Consider the following 14,690-nt stretch of genomic DNA (forward strand, 5'->3'; position numbering starts at 1 on the left):
CGATGAAACTTTTATCTTTTGTTTCGCACGCTTCACGTGTTCTTAAAAACCCACCCCCAGCCCACGGCAGGAAACTGATGCGCTCCTCGTCAGTTTGCTGTTCCCTGGAGGCCCCTGTGTGACTCTCTCTCCCAGCCAATGGGGATTGTGTACAGAGGCTGTATCCAGTATCTGACTGGTTAGGCAGGGCCCAATCCTGGACCGAGCTGACTGCAGGGGAGTTTTGTGGAGGTAGAAGGGTGGGAAATGAATCATGACTCCTCAATTATAGCATCAGCATGCAGACGCTGGTGCAGCCTCCATGCCCACTATGCCCAGCCTTTGCACTCAACAGAGTTTACTGGTGGGGGTCTGTGTAGCCATGGGTCCGCTGGCCCCCTACTTTCCTCTGTCCCTGCCCTCAAGCCTGGGCTGGCTTAAGGCAATCTGGTGTCCTAGCTATGCCATGACACAGGGTCCCCTTGTGGCTTCACTTCTGGCCCTGCCCTTGCCAGCACCCACACCCCAGCAGGGGCCCCCTCTCTTTGGGAGCAGCAAGGGCTCCTTCCCCACTCCCCCCAAGAGGTAAGGGGGCAGTACTTACACCAGGAGCTCAGAGAGCGATGGGTGCTCTGCACTTCTGAATATCAGGCCCAAGTTGGGCAGCCAAGAACTGTGGCCGCTTCTGAAAATCCAGGCCGACCTGACTTACTCAAGGGCTTGCAGTAAACCAGGAAGGGAACTCAGGAGTCCTGGCTCGGGGTATTTTGCAGTGACAGTCTCAGCAGGGTGGCTGTGGGGATTGACCGCCCCTGTCATCCCTAGAGGGGATCCCTGCAGGGCAGGGCCATGTGGGGGAAGGTCGCCCTGCCTCTGTGCTTACCAAGAGGACACTGATTGCCAGCGCTACCGATCTGGGCCCTTTCATGATTGCCCCCACACGTGCCCTCCCTGGACCTGCCTGCACAGGTGTGCTGCCATCTCGGGCACAGTTTGGGTCTTAAATCAAAGAACCAGAGTCTCATGGTCCTGCCTTTTGAGTCTCTCCAGGCAATTCAAATGAGCTTGCTACTCAATTTCCCCCACTCCTGGGAGGGGGCTGGAAAAGCCTCTGTCTGTGTGTGGGTGTACGTGAGGCATTGCACTGACCTTGGGAAGCAGGATTCAATCTGATTGTATTCCTCACTCAATTACCTCCGCTCCTCACCACCCACATGGGCCAGGTGCAGAGATGGTAGTGCCTGCACCCTCTTGACTGGCTCTGCTGGGAATTTGAATGGCCTCGGGCTAAGGTTAGCGACCAAATGAATTGGCAGAGGACACTGCAGTGCGTGTGTGTGTATGTGTGTGTGTGAGATACATACAAAAAAGCTAAGCATGCGGCCCATGACAGCAGCACTGAACTGCTGTGTTATGAATCAATCTGCGTAGGATGCACTGGACTGGTGACTCATTTTGCTGCAGAGGCAATTTTCTTCCGATGTGCTCGAGAGCAAAAACAGCTTTTACACACTTGCAATCCTTAGTGTTTTCTGCATCTCAGCACACACCACATAGCCTTCCCGCAGGGAGAGTTGGTGGAGGGGAGACAAAGAAAGGTCTCTGCTCCCTGGACAATACGAGCAGTGACTATTCGTCACACCTCCACCCCTAAAGACTTAAAGGTGGAGTTAGTACAAACTATGTAGACGTGTCTCGTACATTTGTCAGGAGGGAAAAGATCATTTACTGGCATTACAAGGCAGGGAAGCCAGGTAGACTTGAACAGAAGGTATAAGGTAGGCAGAAATGAACTTTAACACTTATTTACCCAGCAGAACTCACTAATACAAGATCATTATTGGCAGAAGGTGCTGAGTAGGATTTTTTTTTAGAGGGGATTAGATGTTAATGTAATTAACAAGAATATTATCCAACGTGACAATAATGCTAGGATAAACAGTGGTATCCGTCCTCATACGCCAGCCAACCGCTGACTCCTGGGGTTAGGGAGACATTTGTCAGAGCGTTCTCACTGCCAAATTGTCCATTTTGGGAGCCTTGCACGTTTATTTATAATGGCCCTGGTCAGAGGCAGGAGAGCGTATTAGACGGATCTCGTGTTTCCAAGCCATTCACCAAGCAACCTAAGACGATATATTACTGCTCCTGGCACCAGCCAAGAAACATCGGAATACTGACCTGGGGGTTCTGGTCAAATTCCAGCTAATTGCCTTCTGTCTACCTAAAGGTTCCCCTTCCATTTCAACTGGACGTAGGTCTTGTGAACACTCATAATTGGCGGGTCAATATTGTCCTGATAAAATATGTGTGGCAACATTGTATGTGAAGTTATAGGGTTCCCCTGTCTGGTGCTATTAACACATGTTCCAAACTGAGATTGGCAAACAGGCCTGTCTCAAGCAAAGGGCTGTGGGCTTTCCTTAATTTGCATTTAAGCAGTGAACAGAGTCATCATGCAGCAAGGGAAATGGGTGAGGAAAAGCAGCAGGGAACATCCTTTCCTAGAGACATTCTGTCTCCTGAATCTCAGATGGAAAATGTTTTCCAAGGGGGGAAACTGGCACTATAAAAAGGTGAACACACACCGCAAGGCACCTGTGCTCTTTCCGTCTGTGTCCATTGATTCACTACACCAGAAGGGACAAAAGGAAACTTCTGTTGAACTGTAGAAGGGGTCCGGGTCTAAGAAATTTGGTCAGGACGGCTGCTGAGAGGGTATGGCGAGAGAAACGTTGCTCGAATCTGATATCATTTGTTAAGTTAGGCACCGGAAAGCCTTTTAACTTTGTTTTCTTGTAACCATTTCTGACTTTTATGCCCCATTGCTTGTACTCACTTGAAATCTATCCCCTTGTAGTTAATAAACTTGTTGTTTTAGCTAATCCGGCGTGTTTCAATTGAAGTGTCTAGGGAACGCCATTTGGGATAACAGTGTGCATATTATTTCTATTAAAGAAATACGGACTTTATATAAGCTGGTTTTGTCCAGGAGAGGGCTGGGCAGTCCAGAATATACATTTTTACGGGGGGGGGGGGGGGGAGGGACTAGAATTGGGGTGTGTGTGTTGGGGGTCACCCTGCAATATAACCCAGGCTGGTGAAGAGCCAAGGTGTGGCTGGCTGGCTGCAGCACACACTGACCCAGCTGGAAGCGATTTGCATGCTGGCGGCTGCTTGTCAGCCATCTAGACGGGAGGCTACAGCAACAAAGCAGTGCAAAGGGACCCCAGGTTAGAGGGCAGGAGTGACACAGCTGCTCACTAGGCTGGATTGTACCCGAGGTATGTCACACCCTGTCCCCATCTCCTTCTCCCACCCAGGCTTGCTGGCTGTGGCTGGGCCAGCTGCAAGATGCCCTATTTCCCCCTGCCCGGGGAGCAGTGGATGTGAAGAGAAAAGTAGAACATGATCCAATGTCCGGAAGCTGCAGCTAGATAAATTCAGACCGGAAACAAGGCGTACATTTTTAACAGTGAAGAGTAATTAACCATGGGAACAATTTACTCAGGGTCGCGGAGGATTTGCCATCAGGGACCATTTTAAAATCAAGATTGGATGTTTTTCTAGAGGAAAATCTTCTCTAGGGATTATTCTGGGGAAGTTCTCTGGCCTGTGTTACGCAGGGGGTCAGCCTGGTCGATCACAACAGCCTCTGCTGGCCTTGGCATCGATGGAACCATGAAGGTCAGCGTGTGGAGAGCAGAGTCCAGCGTCCATGTAGGCGGGGAGACAGCCTCTTCCTCTGTGCTGAGGTAACAGTCCCTTCTCGAGGGGAGGCTGCCTGGCTGCACCGGACACTCATGAAATGTCGCCCTGTGGACAACCTTCTCCTTGGCCAGGCTAGAACCTCGCCCCTGCCCGTTCTGGAGCACTGAGTAGTGTTGCTGTGTTGCACCCCAGAGGTAGCTGCAAGGTGCCCAATCCTGGGAGGTGCACAGACAGCCTCGCTCAGCACTTCCCTGTCGAAGGTATTATCCAGCCCCGCTATCTTTGTCTCTAGCAGCTCATAATCTTTAACGTATTTATCCTCAAAACACGTCCTTTGGACAGACGGGGCACGGAGGCCCAGAAAGACTACGTGACTTAGCCAAGGTCACAGAGGTGATCTGTGGCGGACCAGCGCTCAAGTCGCTGGCGCACACACTAACCACAGGACCAACCTCCCTCCCTGCCGCCCTGACTCTGGGAAGTGCTTTTGGATACTCCCGAACATAAGAGCCGATTTGTATTGCTCCGTCGTGCAGAACCCTTTGGTTCGGCGTGAACTGGCTCCCCTTCCGTCACTGACTTCTCACGAGCTGCCCTTGTCGCTTGCCCTCCGCCTGTGTCAGAAACGAGCGCGCAGCCGTTTCCCTTGGCTGCAATGGGTACATGGGCGTTTCCACAACGCAATGTACCCCTGGTCCCTCTTGTCTGATCTGACACCGCGTCGGGTGTGGAACGCACGCCAGTCTCACCCATCTCTGCCAGCTCTGCTTTGCCATGCTCAGTCTGACGTTTCACCCTTTTGCCTGGTGTCCTGGTGGCTGGTTTGCACCCTGCTTTGGCAGGGCATTGATCAGCCAGTCTGAGTCGGAGCCATCCATCACCTCCGCAGACTCCCTAGAGCCCCTGAACCTGCCTGTTTGTTTGTGGGGATCACTGTGTTTTACTGGGTGTTTCCTCCCCCACCAGATCCCAAACCCAGGTGCCCTGAGTGGCATTAGGATGTCCTGGCTGAGCTACCAGTTCAGATGTCCAGGGATAATCGTGTGTTAACTACCACTGGATTTTAAGGCCGTTATTAAAATGTAACCACCTCCTAATAGGTCTAATTACGCAGCCACTCAGCCTCCTCCAACAACGCCTGGCTTTTAATAGTAATAATAATAATAATAACAATAATATAATATAATTAGGGTTTCACTTTTACACACTGGCTGCTTCCCACCCTGGTGTGAGTTTGGCTCTGGTGAAAGTTGCCAGCTTGGCAATCCTGGAGACCATGGGCGTCTGTGTATCTAGAGGCTCCCCGCTTCCTGCCCCCCTCCCCCACTGCTGCCTGCCCTGGGGGGGCATCTGTAGGGGTTGAGGGGAGGTCAGTCTCTATGGGGCCTAGTCAGTCTTTGGCCTCCGTGCTTGGGGGGCAGTTAGTGCCAGCTGTGATGTGGGATTTTATGACTCGCCTTGTAGGGACTGGACAGAGACCCAGCAAACTCGTTTCACACATACAGCCGACAGGCCCAGTCAAGGGAAGTTAGGTGCCTCAATTCCCGTGAGGCTCTGGGCCTAAGGTGCTGGGAGTGACGTGTCCGCTCGGCCGGGGAAGGCCATTCCCAATGGGCAGTGCAGCCGGATCCCCAAGGGAGCACCGGGTGCTGCTGGCGGGAGATGGAAGAAGCCATGTCACAAACAGGGCTCGAGGGGGGTTCGAAGCTCAGGTTGTGTCCATCAGATGCACAGTTAAGTCTGACCTGAATCCTGTGTCTGGCCCTCCCCCAGCGTGGGAGAGGAGAGACGTCAAGAACCTCCGTTGTCCCAACGCCACACACCATTGTGCGGACAAAGGAGCAGCTCCTCCAGTGCCCAGACGGCCCAGTGTCCTCTCCAGCAGGGGCCTCTCGGGCCCCAAAGCAGCAGGATCTCCCAGCACTGCTCTGAGCTGAGCGGCAGCCACAACCGAGAGGCGTTTTTCAGAAGAGCCCCAGGCAGCTGGGGAAGCTTTAACCCCGTGTGCCTCTTTCTGTCCCATTGGGGTCACAGATCACACCAGAAACTGAAGGACACCGTGACTGGCTGACCCGATCCTGGTGCCGAAGCCTTCGCTCCCCTTCGCCTGAGGGGCGTGTCACTGATCACCCTGGGCTCTGGGTGCATTAGCTCATCGTGACTGCAGCCTTCGCACCTCTCTGCCGGGACACTGCCTTGCTGCCCGGACATGCTACCTCCCCCACCCTGGAGCCAGCGCTTATCAGCGCAGCCACACCGCAGGGAGAGGCCATGGCCGCGTGCTGCGATGCCGCCGCGAAGCAAAGCGAAGCGAAGCCTGCGGCCTGGCTCGTCTCGCCCCTCGGCTTGGAGGCCAGACGCACAGACCTCAGGTCTCTCCCGATCACTGGCAGGGTGGATGCTGCAGACCGGCCCCTCCTGTGAGTCCCCAGGAAAGGTTAACATCCCAGCGTCTGGGAAAGCAGGAGTGCCCCCCCCCCCCCCATTGCTCCAATTCTTCCCTGGCTAAGCGTGCGCCGCACACCCAAATGTGCATGCAGCCGCACGCGCACGTGCCCTCCCGTGCCAGCGCTGTGAGACGGAGGAGGTGCTTCGCTTGTTAATTTCCACTGCCCATAAATAGGAGAGTAAAAATAAATCAATACGTGGAGCTTTATTAGGATTCCAGTCACCTCCGTGGAGGAGGCAGACGCGGCCAGGAGACACTCGTGCTGTCTGCAGAGATCCCCGGACAGACGGGGAGAGCCGGGTAGCGCCCAAACATGCAGCTGCGAGCCAGCCAGTGCTCCCCAGCTGTGAGCCACTGGACAGGGAAAGGAGCCCCACAGGGAGCCAGTATTTGCGGCTGGGATGGGGATGCCCGGACCCCACCGTGACTCAGGCTGATAGCCAGTGTGCCTAGCCTGGTCCCAAGAGCTGGCAGCAGCTTGGACTGGCACAACTGCCACCGTACGGCACCTCCTGCTGGGAGCTCTCCTGCCACGTTGTCTGCGGTGCCTCCTGTTGAGAGAAGCTGAGACTGCAGTCATGGAAGGCTTCCTACAGCCAACACTCCGGCGTCACGCATGCCTTTCCCCCTTTGGCTTCCCATCACCTGTCTACATCTCTCCCCGCTCAGTCCTGTCTCTTTAATCAGCCTCCCCTGCCGCCGTCACCCCCTTCAAGGCAAATTGCAGGGGTGTGATTCATGCAGGCCCAGCCCGCGGCTGGCGCTGATTAGGATTCCGTGCGGCACCTTCCCGTCCCCTCTGCCAATCTATCAGCGCTGAGCCAGCAGTCAGGGAACGGCTGTGCGAGCACCGCTGCTGCCGTGACTCCTTCGTTCCCGGGAACCGGCGTCACCAGGCACAGGCGGAACAGCCCCTCACTCCTGGGCTCGCCAGCTAAGGAAACGGTTCTCGCGCCAGCCCCAGCGCGCCCCAACATTGCAGCAGCCTGGCCCGAGCCCGCCAGGCAGAACTGGTGGTTCTGCCAATGGGTGAAGAATTCAAATGCAGCCCGGAGCTCGTGATCGAAACACAGCAGGCCAGATTCTGCTCTCAGTTCTGCCAGTGTCACCTCCCTCCTACACCCCTCCACTGCCCCCCACCCCCTTGGTACAGTGGGGCTACTCCAGATTTACAGCAACGTCTGTGAAGGCAGGTGCTGCAGCCCTCTGGGACGGTGGCACATAGATCCCATTTGTTTCAGCATCAACAGTCAACCAAAGGAGCCAAATAGCAGGGTGACATCTCTCCCCAGCTGAAGCACTTGATTTCCCCCAAGCCCACCCATGTGCCATTCCCCCCCACCAGAAGAGAGCAGTAGGAGGCGCTCTTTTGTGTTTCAGGACTGAGCCCGGACCCCAGCACTGACATCTAGACCACTGGTTCTCAACCTGTTTTGGGCGCGGGACCCACTGAAAACCTGGCTGGCTGGTTGCAACCCAGGAAATAGCTTTAGTGCAAAAAGCAGCTGGTTTACTCAATATTTCTTACCCACAGTACAGAATACGCACATTAATGTAATAAGTACACTGTGTGTACCAGAGCAGCAGCTCCTGCGGCTCCTGGCCCACGGGGCTGGCTAGATTTGGCACGCTGCGACCTCCAGGTTCACAGTGCCACTCAGGTTTGGACTGGCTCCCCTGATAGGGTGCCGGGTGGGCCAAATTTGTGTAAGTGGTGTTGCGATCCGACAGATGGGGTTGCAGCACCACTCACTCAAATTTGGCCCAGACAGCACCCTGCCATCATGATGGAGGGACCGCTGGGCCAAACCCGAGTGGCGTTGCAGCCCTGTGCACCCAGGTCACAATGCCCAGAGTGGGAGCTGAGCCCAGCCCAGCCAGCCCTGCAGCACCAGCGTCTCAGGAGCTGCTGGTGGGGTGAATGTGGGGTGGGCTTTGCATAACGCCCTCCCCCCCTTCCCTCTCCTGGGCCTCCCAGGAGATCTTTCGATGGATTCTGGAGACCCGGTTTTGGGTTGCGACCCACAGGGTGAGACACAACACATTGATCCCCTGGCTTTGCAGCGTGCTCCCTGTCTCATGAAAGCAGAGCCAGGCCTGGGCGCCAGGGGCCAGTCCTGAACCAACGGGGTCTGGACAACGTGTTTCGCCTCGGGAAGAAGGGCCTGAAATGAATCTTTGCACCCAGCTGACAGAGGCTGCCCGTGCATCTCCAGAAGGAAGGCCTTGCACTGGATTTCTGTGCCCTGCTGACTGGGAGAAGACCCTCGCTCGATAGTCGTGCCCACAGGAGGGGTCTCTAATGCTCCTAGGCCCCCATGTCTGGGCCAAAGCGAGCCAGTGAAGGTGTCTGTGAGAACTGGCTTCGGAGCTAGTGTTACCCTCTGCCTCAGTGACACAAGGATGCCCGGACTGGCGCGATTTGAGGCTCTGCCTTCTGTGAGCAAGGAGGTGTTCTGCGAGCTGAGCGGGCCGTCCAGGGGATGGTAGATGGTCCAGCATCCCCCTCCCACCTGCCCTATGTCAGGGCTTAATGAGCCCATCCAGCAGGTGCCTGCGGGGGTGGAGCATCTGCCAGCCATCCGGCAGAGAGGCAATGGTATATCCCAGTGCGGGACCAGGCTATGGAACAGAACCAGCACTGGGCCATAAAGGGGAAGTACTAGGCACCCAAGGGGCTAGTGAAATGCAGGCAGCTTTGGGGGAAATCAGGAAAGCCGCGATCTGAATCCTGGGCTCCACCTGTCCCCCACAGCTCTGCCGATGCCCCTCAGTCCTGGCCCGCGGCCCCCTACGGCCCCGTCCTGAGCATCGCTATGCGTGGGGTCTGTGCCAAACCCCTTTCGGTGAGAGCAAAGCGGCGGGAGGCCGGTGAGCCGGAGGCAGGGACAGGAGGGGGCTCAGATTTGTGGGATGGGCTGCACCCTGACAGCGAGGCTGTCTCCCCGGCAACCTGGCAGGAGCCAATGGCGGGAGAGCATTTGGCCCCGACTTTCCAGAGTTGCTCTCAGTCTTCTGGAAGCTGCATCTCCATGGCAACGGTCCTTGCGCTCTGGCTCCGGCTTGCTGCAGATGGGTTGCTAGGGGCCTTATCAGCTGATCCAGCCTCGGTTTTTCTCCAGCAGCCTCCAATGTGCCTGGGTTACCAGAGCAGGCAGCTTGGTGCCAACGGCCTCCCCAGAAAGGCAGGGCTGCGTGCCCTGAAACCGTGCCAGCTGGCTCTTCTTGTGTGAGCCTTGGAGGGGGGAAGGGGTGCTGAGGGCCCGTCTCCCTAGCATCAGGGCTGCTCACAGGCAGGAAACAGCCTCCCGTGAGTGTTGAAACAATGCTGGGGTTAGTTGGCTCAGGCCCAGCGTTGTACAGCACCAGACACAGCCAGGTCAGCACTATGTAAACTGGCCTCTCCTCCCCCAGCTCTGCTGATGCCCCTCAATCCTGACCTGCAGCAACTCTTGCTCTCCCAGGGCTCCCCAAACCTAGCTCTGCCCATGTACCTCAGTTCCAACCTGGAGCCCCCCCCCCCCCCCCCCACACACACACACTATGCATCTCAATCCTGATTTGTGGCACCTTTTTGCTATTCCAACCCTGCAAATCCAAGTTGCCCTTGGTCTGCTATTTATTCCATTGCTGGGCTCCCTCACACAGCTCTATCAGTGCATCTCGGGGCATTTCTAGTGCAAACGCCTCTTTTCAGTCGCTTATCGCTGTCTCAAAGCTTTGAGTCATCTGGCGACAACACCTCCTACTTGACGAATCTTTTGGAATGGTTGAAGATGGGTCATGCAGCGATTTACTTAATTATTTTGAATGATCGGAGCAAGGAAATCAGGCATGGAGGAAATGTGTTCAGAAAGTGTTTGAAAGCAAAGTGTTTGGATGACTCAATAAAACCCTAGCTTTGCTTTCAGAAACTCAGCCTGGGCCCCGATGCGGTCCTGGCTTTGCACGGTCTGCGGGTATTTTGCTTTGTAACACAGCTAAATGGTGAATATTTGCAAACTATTATTTATTTACAGTGTGGGAGCACCTAGAAGCACCCGTCCTGGATGCGGACCTCTTTGGGCCAGCCGGTGTACAAACACAGAACAAAAAGACAGTCCCTCCCCAAAAAGCTCCCAGGCTGGGTCTCCAATCCAGCAGAGCACGTAGGAACGAGCCTAGCGTTAAGTTCATGAAGAGACCCCGTGAAGTTAACGAAGCCATTCATGTGCTTGACGTTATGCACATGCCCAAGTGCCTTCCTGGGCCAGGGTCCTGCGGCTGGCGGCCACCATGCAATCACCTTCTCCTCTTGGCACATGCTGAAGGTTGACGCTGGCACTACTCATGGGGCAGTGCTCGCAGCCGGGTGAGTTTCAGGCCCGGATAACATCTTAGGCGCGTTGGGCAGGACAGATGCCCCCCTCACCATGTGCCGCTCCCACAGGTGCGGTGCAGAATGGGGCCTCAAAAGGATTGGGCTTAGCCCTTCGTGGGGGATGGCGCATCCCAGACCTGTCCACTGCGGGGTTCTCACACCGTCTTCTGGAGCAGCTGGTGTTGGCCACTGGAGCTGGGATCTGATCCCGACCGGTCCCGTGTAACTGTCTATACTCTCGAATAGGGGCTGAGTAGTGATCAACCCTCTCTGTTCCTCCAGCCATAATACTGAAGGCCTGGCATCAGTGCAGGCTGACCCAGCATGGCCCCTTGGTGTTGCAGGGGAGCCCGTGCTTGCTTTTTCCCTCACCCAGGGTATGAACAAGTCCGGACAGACCCTTAGCTGCTCCCTGGTGGCCGGGGAGGGGGGTGTCTCCTTGATTAACAGAAAAGCCAGAGCAGACCCTAAACAAAACTTTCACCCCATCTCCACTGGGTGGGCAGGTCGTTCTTAGTCCATCTGCCCGCCCCCTGAGACCAGTCCGCGCCTCTACCCAGGCTCTTCCCCAGGGGTTCTCTCAGTTCCGGTCTCTGCCCCTGGTGTTGGGCCTTTTGCCCCTCCTAGGGTAAGATCCTTCTCTGGAGTCATGGGAGATCCATCCATGGCAACTCTTCTCCAGGGACAGCGGGTGATCCTTGCTCGGCCAGGCAGCCAGCCAGTGTCTGGGGGAATCCCTGGCTGAGACCAGTCCCTTGTGGATGCCGGCTGACTGCAGATCTCTGTCTAGGAGGCTCCCTTCTCTAGGGGCACCTCTGACAGGCTCTGTTCTGGTGGGTTCCCCAGCGAACTCACCCTCTAGGCTCCCTGCTCAGCTTTCAGGCTCAGGCCTTTCCTGGGAGCTTCCTGGCTCCCTTTGGAGTTCCCTGCTAACTTAGCTTGGGTGACGTACGTTAGGTCCAGATGCTTGTTTCAGCTCCCTGAGACAGTCCATTACGCCCAGGTGGGGCCTTCATAAGGCAGTCATGGGCAGCCTGGGCCCTAACACCTCATAAAGGGGAGCTGCCGTGCGACAAGCCCCCAGGCCTGAGACTGGATCCAGGTGGGCAGACCCCTGTGTCTGTGTGCTGCCCCATTGACTTTGATCCGCACAGACCCAGTTGTAGGATCTGGGCCTGACTTTTCAGCCTATCACCTGCATGAGCGTTTCACAGGCTTTCCAAGCAGCGTGACTGCTCTGTCACCCGGTCGGGTTGAAATACGTCCGACGCGTGCGGGGCTCCGTTAGCCGGAGCTGGGATGAAAGGCAGCCCCGGCAAATCCTGGGTTCGAGGGGCAGCAGCTAAGGTGTCTGCGAGAGCAGAGCTGAGCTGGTTTGAATGTGGCATTAGGTAGGGAAAGCAGCATGAGCAGGAGCCGGCCAAGGGGAAAACTGAGCCACAATTATACACCTGAAACTCGCTCAGATACGACACTGTGGCTCGGACCTGAGGCCCACTGAAATGAATGGGCGTCTCCATCGGGTTTGGCTCAGACGCCTACCAGAGAGTCGTCTTCAGCTTGTGTTTGTGGACGCCCCTGGGGCAGGTTCTTGCTAGCAAGACTCGCTCCCTGGGAAGGTTAACCCTTCACGTGCTGCTCACTTATTTGCGTGTTTGCTTATAGTCCACAGTATGCCCCTCGGGTGGTGTCATTAGTCCCAGGGGCAGGCACTTAACAGGCGAGAGCTCAGTCCACAGCGTCCCCTGCAGTCAGTGGCGGTTTGGCGAACGGGAGCCACGTAGCGTGGAACTGGAGAAGGAGGGCCAGGGTTCGGAAGAAGAGGCCACGCTCCGTGTGCTGTGAGGCGCTCAGGAACGCACTCTTCTAGCTCCCAAACGTTCGTGCCCCAGCGTGTGCCACTCAGCACCCCTAGCAGAGATCCCTTTCCAACCACTCTGCCTGCTATTGCCCCACTTATTGCTCATGCAACAAGCAGGATCAGACCTTGATCACCCACACAATGACACTCTGGCCTGCCCCTGCCCCTCCTCTCAGCCCAGAGAGGAACATTTGACGGGCGGAGGAGGTGGGGGGTCCATCTGACTGTTGCTGAGCATCAGACGTTCCAGTAAAACTAAGTGGGGCTATTGGCTGTTTCTTTCTTTTATTTAGATCCTGAAATATTCCATTGTGAGTTTCAAAAGGCAGTTTAGCACCACGTCTCCTGCTGCTTTCGATGGCTAAATCCCTGAGACATCTCTGGCACATCTCACGCTTCATTTTATTTTCTCCCTTTATGTGTCTGCCTTAATCAAGAACGTATAAAAGGCACGCGTGCGTGCGTGCGTGCGTGTGTGTGCGCATGTGCACAGAGTGACATTTGAACTGCACAAAATTTAGAACTTGAGAACAGAAATAGAACTCAAATAAATTGCCTCACAGTCTTATGATTGAACAGGGTGATGTGATAAATTGTATATGAGCCAAGACAACATCGTCTCATGGAAAAGCTGCCCCTTTTTCTGTGCAGCTCCTGGAGTAATTCTTTGTAAAGCAATTGTCCTGCATCCTAGCTGATATTTAACGAGCCCCTTTCTCTTGACTCTCACATTTGCAGAGGTAGAACCCGTCCCAGGAGCTGGGGGTGCTTTGCAAAAGGCTGAGGTTATAGAAAGCAACAGATAAAGTTTGCTGGGGATGGCTGCCAGTGCCAAGGCAGACAGACACTGCAGTGTGAAGCACTGTCAGGCCTTTAAGAGCGTGTGATCGCTCCTTCCTTCAGATCCCCGGATGCTACAGTATAACGAAAAGCCCTGTTGTCGTCATGGGTCCAGAGAAGGGGGCAGGGATACGGCTGATTTGGAAGCGTGAGGTAAATATTGGGCTTTTAAAAAGTCTCCTCCCTTCTGCTGTATAAACTGGGGTGAGCGGGAGTTTGCATTGAACTCCTTGCTATAATCTCCAGATGGCCCAGGAGGTGGCGTTCAGAGCTAACCTTAGACAGAGCCAGTCACAAGCTCCGTTTTTCTTTTTTCCTTGTTTTAAACTTTTCTGTGCTGTTAAACAGGCAACGTTGTGCTCAGCGAAGCGGCACTCGCAGGGCCACAGAACTATGGTGCGCGTCCTACGGGCGCCGCAGCCACAGGACCAGGGCAAACGCATATGCCACTCAACACAGCCAGAGACACAGAAAGAGCTCCAGGAGTCAATGTAAGATGGAAAGGAGGCTTTTTAATTTAGGGCCTGATCCAATATGTAGTGGCTTCACTTGGGCTTGGGTCAAGCCCTCCTGGCCCCAGCAGTTAGCTGCAAATTAGAAAATACAAAAATCACACCCTGTGTAAACAGTGCTTAAAGTGATCTGAAAAAAAAAAAAAAAAGCAAGGGTCTGTCATAATGTCGTAACCTGGGAACAGCAGCTTTGGCAAGACAGTGCTTAAAGTGCGCCCCTCCGTGGCCTGGGTGGATCTAAATTTGGGGGGTTTCGGTCAGGTCTCTGAGGCCTGCCCCTTCTTTAACCACTGTGTATAAAATAAAACAGCTGATTGGGGCAGCAAATTCAACTCATGATGCCACAGATGTTCAAATGGATCCGGGGGGAGGTGGGTGCTGGGTGTTGGCAAGAGTAGGGTTGTGCTGATCTGAGCAAATCTGCAGCGTTGGAGAACTGGTGCCACCTACGGAAATGTTAAGAGCCATTTCAGCATTTTCCCAGGAATAAAATGACACTAAGTCTGACAAAGCAACAGAGCGAAATGAATCCTTCTCTGGTTCTTATCTGGCCCCGTTACTGTAGTAGCTGAGACCTTCACAGGCTTTAGGTCTACTTAGCCTCGCTACAGCTCTGTGAGGCAGGGCAGTGCTGTGATCACCCCATTGTACAGATGAGGAACTGAGGCACTGAGAGGTTAAGTGACTTGATCAGGGACACAGAGGAGGTCTGTATCAGAGCTGGGAGTTGAACCAATCTCCCAGGTATAGGCTAGTGCTTTAACAAGAGGGCCATCCTTCCTCTCCTAACCACCATGCCTGACTCTGACGAAAACCAGACCGACCATCACAAGGAGGGAATTCCACGGCTGTCAGCACTGCAGTTTTATGGGAAGTCTTGAGATATTCCATGTTTTTGTTAAAGCCCCAGCTCTTGGAGTCAGCTGATTACATGAGACTCTCAGGTTACATGAAAAAAATTAAGTTTCTAGCGCTCGT

This window comes from Emydura macquarii, unplaced genomic scaffold, assembly GCF_026122565.2.
Source record: "Emydura macquarii macquarii isolate MOO-44397 ecotype Brisbane River unplaced genomic scaffold, CSIRO-AGI_Emac_v2 contig_820, whole genome shotgun sequence".
Lineage (NCBI taxonomy): Eukaryota > Metazoa > Chordata > Testudines > Chelidae > Emydura > Emydura macquarii.